A 9,113-nucleotide genomic window follows, 5' to 3' on the forward strand; every position below is an offset into this window, starting at 1 on the left:
ATAATTACAGTACCTTCCAACCTTTGCTATAGGGTCCATATCATGCTGGATTTTTAGCAGGGATTGCGAACCATCACATGCTTTTGAACTGCAACTCCTATCATTCCTGATTGTTGACCATGCTAACAGGAGCCCAGGGAAACTGGACTTCAACAATGTTTGGAGATCCACAGGTTCCATAGGGAAGAAGATCATTGCACTGGAAGCTCAGTGTGACCAAGAGACACAAACTTAAGTGGTGGCTCAGTATACAATTCTATTTAAACTGTTTATCAAACATTTGTCAAAACTATTCTAAATTAAAAGGTGCACTGCTACACTTTTCATATATCATACTTACAAACTTAAAGGAGTTTATAGTCAATACATCAGACTGGAAAATTTATGTGCAGAGAATTAAACAAAGCTTGTTTACAGTGATTCATTGGCTTTTCTTCTAAGGATAAATACCCAAGGTGGAACTAATTGTGATGCTAATTTCAATGTGCTGAAATGACAAATAAAAGCATCACCACACTGTATATTTTTAATGCAAATGGAAAGAACTGAATAAAAACAGCTTTCTCGGGGCGGGGGGGGGGCTAGTTCCAATGTATACATTATGCAAAAGAAAAATATTTGTGGAGGGGACAGATAGTAACTGCAACTAAATATCATGCTTTAGAATGAAAATAATAGGCTTGGGTTCAAGGATGACCACAACTGTGCCATCTTTTCTCTGTTGGGTAGCTGTACCTAAGGATGTGCAAACCTATCCATTTCAGTTTCTCTGCTTAAGTTCAGTTCTCCACATTTGTTTGTGAATTTTTAGAAATCCTCCTGAGTATAACAACGTGTGGATTAGGAAAGATTGCATTCTAATGTGTTTCCCTAAATTAGTAGGTGATCACAAAAGATATGGGGGTCAGCCCTCCTCTGGCACTGGAGAGAAACAATAAGAGACGGGGGGAAATGTCACCGAAAAAATTCTCCTTGATTAATTGGATCACCTTCTTTGTAAGTTTTCAAGTCTCTGATTGATCAGATTCAACAAATCATTTAAACCTTGTATAAATTGTATACAATTTTGTGATTTGGGGCTTATGTTTTTGGGGCACTGTTAAAACAATGAAGGGGTATTGAAGGTGGTGCGTCACTTTATGTCAAAGAAAGCATAGAATCCAATAGGGCCCATTTTGCACTAGCTTACATTGAATTGCATTTATCATTTTTGTCTCCTTGGTTCCTAAGCTTTCTGCTCATTTTGGCATAGTCCATCACCTTAGTTTGCCATTCCTCTCTGGTTGGGACTTTGTCTTCTTCCCATCTCTGCGCTAGTAGCAGCCGTGCGGCTGTTGTTGCATACATGAAAAGTCTTTTCTGGTCCTTTGGGATATCAGCACTTATAATTCTGATTTTTTTATATAAAGGTTATTTTAGACATTTTTTTTCATTACATATCATTTCCCAGAATGCTTTTATTATTTTACACAACCACTACATATTGTAAAAGGTACCTTCTTTTTATTTACATTTGCACTTGTACATTTTTGCTAACTTACAAGGAGTCAAATACCACCTATACATTATTTTCATATAGTTTTCTTTCAGCATGCAACATGCCGAGAATTTCAAATCAGTTTTCCATGACTTTTCCCAAGCCTGCACTTTAGTCAGTTCCATGGCCAACTGTTTTAGGGCACAATAATATAAGGCATCTAGAAATGCTACCTCTGTTGGCTGTGAACTTGGAAGGCCTTTAGCTTAGGTTTAGACAAATGAATGGGGGATCAGGCTAGCAATGGCTGCTATGGATAATGGCTGTGTACTGTCTCCACTATCGGAGGTGGTGTTCCTCTGAATATAAGTTTCTCAGAAACCACAAGTGGGCAGAGGGCTTCCTTGAGGGCTTCTCATACACATCTAGATGGCCACTGTGGAAACAGGATGCGAGACTACATGGGCCTTTGGTTTGATTCAGCGGGGCTCTTACGTTCTTATTATAAGTTCTGGAAAACATCTTCCATTGACACAGTTTGAAACCACAGCTCTCTTTAGTCATTGGCATTCATTAGGAGCTATTTAATTTGGAGTACTTTCAGAAAATGTACGATGTGAATTGATTTCCTATCTAAAGGTTATTAGAGTAATGGCTGAAACCTCTGATGCTCTCCAATCAAGGTGTTTTCCATGAATATCAATATAGTCGCACACAAACTCTGTTTCCTCATACATCATTCTTAAAGGCCAGGCTGACATAGCCTGACTTGTAATAGTCAGGATGCATGAGGAAAGAGGTTAGAATGTTCACCATAGTTTGTTGTGCAGTTTAATCACTTGACTGAAGTATAGTTGCCACTTAATGTAGCTGAGGCAAAATATTTGAGGTGACTTTGGTGATTCCATTATGGAGGAAAGGTTTGTGGAATTTCTAGAGGTGCAATATTGGCTTTAGTTAGTCACATGCCACCAAATTTTAGTAAAAGCTAAAGTTTAAGGCAAAATGGGAAGATCTTCCTTGGGGAAAAAGCAGCTGTAGAATTTTGAGACAACCAGAAAGCCAAGGAAAAGGCCATGGATATGCAAAATCTGTGGCTTATCATACAAGTATCCACTGATCTATGAGGAAGTACCGTTTGTATCTCCATGATTATCTGAATCTTAGTAAATTTCATGTGAATGGAATTTGCTCTCTGAAGTATAGAAATGGATGGCTTGCAACGTGGGAAACACTTCTGCAAGATTGACCAGGGTAGTTTGACGCTGGGGGGAAAGGGAGCCCCATCAGAAGTTTTCCAAACAGCTGTCCCATCTTTCCCCCTCAGTATCAGTTAAAATGCTTTATATTTTACATAGCAAAAAGAGAACTGCAATCTGGAAACTTGGCAACAGACCCTCATGTCCCAAAAGACTACAGTGGGGGCAAGGACATTCTCAATTAAGAGTTCTCTAGACTACGTGCCATTTTTGCCCCCAGAAAACAATCCCAGTATAAAAATAGCTAAAAGCAAAAATTTCTATGCTCTCCTCATGAGTTGAATATTTATGAAATTAAGTATGTAAGGTACTTTAGAGTTCTAAACACTGATTTCTATCATATTGAGTCTGCCACTGAAATGCATATCAATTAAGCTATGCATGACACAGCTTTACACTTTTGTAATGCAGATCCATTAACAACAATGTAATTTAGTGCCATCTTAAAATTGAGGTACCTGGAAATTACTTAAACTCTGACAGTTAATGGACACTCAGCAATGGCACCCTATTAAAATAATGGCCTTGGGATTGCCTTGAGGTATTCAGACATAATATGATGAGTGGAGCTTAAATTGTTGCAAACATTTTACATTAAAATCAAATCTGTCTTTGCTAGTAATTCACTGGATCATTAACTTGGACTGCAAGCAAGCACTTGTACGGCAGTACACATTCAATATAATTGATGCACAATTTCCACATTTAAAGGAATTCTTCTCTCATTACACCTGGCATAATGGAAACTATTGGTAGGTGAATCTGTTTAAAGTACAGTTTCCTCAGCTTTAGGTATGGATGCAACCACAAAGAGATTAAATGAAGAATTTACAGCTTGTGTTATTTATGGAAGGTGGTAGAATGAGGTGCCAGATTAGATAATCAAGCTGATGTTTTCTGACCTTAAAAATGTCTCTCTTAAAATGATGGACCACCCCCAATCATGATCAATAATTTTAGATAGGCATAAGGGTCTATTAGTCAAAAAACCTACAAAGACAGTAGTATAATATGTGTTAGTAGGACCAACTATAACATCAAGCACGTTTTGACATTCTTGAAAACTCTTCTCCGTGTAAGCACTGACACAAGTCAGGTTTAAGGCTTTCCGGGGAACTCTCAACAATGTAAGAAGGTGCTGTAATCCAGACTGCAGAAGAGAAGGAAAAAATGTGCAAGCCAACTTTATTAACTGTAAAGCAAAGCAATTGCCCACTATGCATCCACACAACAATTCAAAGCATTTGCCCCTCAAGGCTTCAGCCACATGATTACCAATCAAAAGTGGCTCACTGCAACCAAAATCACACTTTTAGAAAAGGGGGATCCTCTGATCTTCAGGTGAAGGTGAGTTCTGGACCTTTTACAGCCAGCTGAAGGGGAATGGAAAAACTCCCCTGCTCTCTGTTGTCCAGGGAGCCTCACTTTCACTTGACACAGCTGCAGCTAATTGTGTCTAGAGTGTCATCTTTTCTGGCTGCTCTGGGCCTAAAGAGCATTATTAGCAGCAAAGAATGGAGCTGGGTGGGGCTCTATCCTCCAGTACTTAAAGGAGCCAGGTATATTTAACCACTTACCCTTATCACATAATGCCTCCCCCCCCAAAAAAAAAAATCAAAGACTGCTCCATCTTTCTAGTATCTGACATAGATGCACTGAAATAGCCTCCTGGCAGTTACAGCAGATGTTTAGAAGATGCATAGTTGTTAGAACTTGGCTGATAACACTAAAATGAAATTAGACAAGGATGCAAGTAAGGTGCACATAAGCAGGAATGGAAAGGCTGGAATGGAAAACAGCTGGATGGTTGTTCTTTTTAAAAGAGAAACCCCAGCAAATGTTCAGATAATTCTTACTGAGGAATATGAAGTATAGTGGGAGAAATACTTTTATGAAGTATATTCTTTCACAAACCAGTAAGTCAATTTTTATCTATATAAGTCTGGATTCTTGTTCATTTTTGTAGTTCAGATTATGTTAAATACACTACAGGAATATACATTTCTGAGTTGGTTTTTTAAATAGAATCAAGGCTTTCTTTTTTCTATCCAGTAACAATGAGATTAAAATACCTTTTTCTAAGCTCAGATAATAATAGAACCTCCTTTCCACACCCACAAATTTGCTAAATGGCAAAGAGTGAGATACATAGGCATCTTAGCACTCTGCCACACTTATAACATTTGTCTGAATAACAGTTTGGCAATTTTGCTTTCAATGTTATAACCAATACTCGTGTTATTAAAGTAGTATTAGGGACATGGGTGGTCTAAACCACTGAGCCTCTTGGGCTTGCCGATCAGAAGGTTGGCGGTTCAAATCCCCGTAATGGAGTGAGCTCCTGTTGCTCTGTCCCAGCTCCGGCTAACCTAGCAGTTCAAAAGCATGCCAGTTCAAGTAGATAAATAAGTACAACTGTGGCGGAAAGGTAAACAGCATTTGTGTGCACCCTGGTTTCTGTCACGGTGTCCCGTTGTGCCAGAAGCAGTTTAGTCATGCTGGCCACATGACCTGGAAAGCTGTCTGCAGACAAACGCCAGCTCCCTCGGCCATTAAAGCGAGATGAGCACACAACCCCAGAGTTGTCCGCAACTAGACCTAATGTTCAGGGGTACCTTTACCTTTTATGACCTTATTAATTCTCCTTGAACTTTTGGTGGCCTTTGCAAGGCCACCTCTGCAAGTTATGAGAAGGAGGCACTGTGTCACAGTTTTTCAGCCTCTATCATAAGGACTGATTCAAGAGGGCAGCATTGTATAACTGCCTTTTGGGCTCCTGGGTTTTGTTCTGTGGGTTCTGCAAGGCACTCTTTTGTCTCCAATGCTATTCAACATCTATATGAACCTGCAGGGAATAGTCATTAGGAGATCTGGAGCAGAGATTCCTCAGTATGGCGAAGACACATGGCTCTATTTCTCTGTAGCGTCTGAATCAGGAGGTGTTGTGCTAGCGGGGGCAGTCTGCGATAACTAATGGATAAGCAAGCGTGAATTGGGAAGTAGAAAGCTGTTGCACCCACGGTTTTTGGCTTGAACTGACTGTCTTTGCAATAAGGTTGAGCTAAAATTCCTCTCCCACCTAAGTGGGAAAACAGTTCCTTTTATGAAAATGGGATCTGCTATATATCCCAGGAGTTGTTATTTCTGCATGTCACTGGGAAGTGTGACCTGTAATAACCTGAGAAGAGAGCCTTGTGCTGCTTTCCGTAGGCTGAACTTCCCATAATGCCATGGGAGTGACATGATTTGATTTGATTTGATTTGATATGGATTGCTCCCAATATGTTTCACAAGGTGCAGCTAGCTGGAAGCAGCAGAGGGAGCACTGCGTGGTTGTTTAAAAAGCAGGGGGGAAACACTTGGCTTAAGTCAAAACTGCCTCCTGTAAATTCTGGATAAATTTCATGTTCTCCCTTCCCATGATTACATTTCACACACCCAACAATTCAATTTTGAAAATTTTATTTGCACCCTGTAAGAGCTGGACCATAACGAAGGCTGATTGCTTAAGAATTGATGTTTTTGAATTCTGGTCCTGGAGGAGACTCTTGATAGTCCCATGGACTGCAAGAAGATCAAACCTATCCATTCTGAAGGAAATCAGCCCTGAGTACTCACTGGAAGGACAGATCATGAAGCTGAGGCTCCAATACTTTAGCCACCTCATGAGAAGAGAAGACTCCCTGGAAAAGACCCTGATGCTGGGTAAGATTGAGGGCACAAGAAAGGGACAACAGAGGACAAGATGGTTGGACAGTGTTATAGAAGTGACCAACATGTGTTTGACCAAACTGTGGAAGGCAGTGGAAGACAGGAGTGCCTGGCATTCTCTGGTCCATTGGGTCACGAAGAGTCGAATACGACTAAACAACTAAACAACAACAAACTGGCTCAGTGTCCAAGGCACTGTATAGTTCTTTGACAAGTCATCCCCCCCCCCCAGTGTTAATTGTAAAGAACTCTTACACAAATGTGTCAAAACAAAACAAATTCCTTCCAGTAGCACCTTAAAGACCAACTAAGTCAGTTCTTGGTATGAGCTTTCGTGTGCATGCACACTTCTTCAGATACACACGAAAGCTCATACCAAGAACTGACTTAGTTGGTCTTTAAGGTGCTACTGGAAGGAATTTGTTTTGTTTTGACTATGGCAGACCAACACGGCTACCTATCTGTAACTGGAACAAATGTGTCAGTGTTTGATCTTTATCTCCAGTGCCATTTTACTCTTTTCTCTGTTTTTAGGCACCAAGAATCTAAAGCTAGCATGATAAAACTTCTGTGATCAAAATAATCTGGTGTCCTTACAGGCCATCTTATTTTGTTTCTCTAATCACAAACTTTCAGAAATGCCAGTGCAGGTTAATAACTTAACAACCAAATAACATTCCATGTGTTGTGTGAATTTAAACAAAGAAGCGCTATTTACCATAAAATGTTTAGCATTCTCCCTCACTCCAAAAGAATTAAGGGATAGCACATGAGTTAAGTGAGTGTATGGACAATTACACATGCATATGAGATTATTTTATCGGCAAGGAACAGTCTGATTTTCATTTAATTCCTCTCTATGCAGTAAAAGCTGAGGGAGACAGCTTTTATTTGGAAACATCCTCTCTGGAGAAACTGTTCCCAAGAGGATTAATTACCATTTTGAGCAGTTTTATTATTTTCTGCTTACTTTAATAAATAATAAATATTGCTACTGGAGACTGTTTCCTCACGAAAAAAGTTACCCCCAAATCTCCAACCTATAGAAGATCACAAATGGGGGAAAGGTACAAAAAGACAATCTATAATGAAAATATAGTTTAAGCATATCCAATAGTCAGTGATAAAATACTGTTGGTTCTTTTCCCAAAATACATCAATCCCAGCGGGCAGCCCATAAAATCTCTAGAACCAGAAGGTTCGTACTAGTTACCAGCTATTTATTTATTATATTCTTATATTTATTTCTCATATTTATTCTACCATAAAGCAAATGCATCATGCATATTCCTTTGGGGGTCACTCATCCAGGCACTTCCTTATTTTCAGCTGGATGCGGGTGGTGCTGTGGTCTAAACCACTGAGCCACTTGGGGTTGCCAGTCAGAAGAGCAGTGGTTCGAATCCCTGCAATGGGGTCAGCTCCCATTCCTCTGTCCAAGCTCCCACCAGCCTAGCAGTTCGAAAGCATACCAGTGCAAGTAGATAAATAGGTACAGTGGTGCCCCGCAAGACGAATGCCTCGCAAGATGAAAAACCTGCTAGACGAAAGGGTTTTCCGTTTTTCGAGTTGCTTCGCAAGACGAATTTCCCTATGGGCTTGCTTCACAAGACGAAAACGTCTAGCAACTTTGTTTCCTTTGTCTTAAAACTGTTAAAACCAAGGGTGCATTGCTTGAAGAGGTGCAGTTGCGACTTGACTTCGAGGAGCAACTGATAGCACGCGGTTTGGTAGCCTTTTTTCAGGTTTTTGAGGATTTTGCTGATTTTTGAAGCTTTTCCAAAACTTCTTTTGCATCCATTTGGTAAGTTAACCTTTTAAAACTTTTTTGGGGGGTTTTGGATTTTGGGTTGGGGTGTTTGGAATTCAAGGACTTGGTGTTGGGGGGGGTTGCAAGAATCTGGGAGCTTGTGTGGTTTTTTTCTGCATTTTTCTGATTTTTTGTGACCATTGGGCCAGTCTGCTGTTTTTTTAAAAAAGAATTCTGGGTTTGAATTTCTGTGTGGTGGGTGGCTGGGGGAAGAGTTGAGGAGGGGTTTGCAAGAATCTGGGAGCTTGTGGGGGGTTTTTTTGTTTTGAATTTTTCTGATTTTCTGTGACCATTGGGCCATGTTGTTTATTTTTTTAAAAAAAATCTGGGTTTGAATTTCTGTGTGGTGGGTGGCTTTTTGAAGACTTTGGTGATTTCTGAAGCTTTCCCAAAACTTCTTTTGCAGCCATTTGAGGTTTTTGAAGACTTTGCTGATTTTTGAAGCTTTTCCAAAACTTCTTTTGCATCCATTTGGTAAGTTAAACTTTTAAAACTTTTTTTGGGGGGGTTCGGATTTTGGGTTGGGGTTGGTTGGGACTTGGTTCTGGGTTTGAATTTCTGTGTGGTAGGTGGCTGGGTGCTTTTGAATTTTTTGGATGTGAAGCACTGATTTTTGTGTGTGTGTGTATGAGTTTACGAAGGTAGGAGCTGTGCTGCCATGGGACCCAAGAAGACTGCTGCTGCAGAGGCCGGCGAGAGGAAGAAGGAGAAGGTGACGCTGGAAATGAAGAAGGAGATCATCCGGAAGCACGACGGTGGAATGCGTGTGACAGACCTCGCCAGGGAGCACGGGAGGAATCCATCGACCATCAGGACCATCCTGAAGATGAGGGAGAAGATCCTGGCGACTGATGCA

At 40.4% G+C, this 9,113-nt stretch overlaps 1 long non-coding RNA gene across 1 annotated transcript; it reads left to right on the forward strand.

The window, feature by feature from the left end:
• The first annotated feature begins 7,939 nt into the window (after positions 1 to 7,939).
• LOC309349751 lies at positions 7,940 to 8,569 on the forward strand. Its single transcript, XR_014160166.1, has 2 exons — positions 7,940 to 8,066; positions 8,428 to 8,569. It is a non-coding gene; the product is annotated as an uncharacterized lncRNA (long non-coding RNA).
• Positions 8,570 to 9,113: the final 544 nt, after the last annotated feature.

The sequence above is a fragment of the Podarcis erhardii genome (assembly GCF_964252035.2).
Source record: "Podarcis erhardii genome assembly, chromosome: 9".
NCBI lineage: Eukaryota > Metazoa > Chordata > Lepidosauria > Squamata > Lacertidae > Podarcis > Podarcis erhardii.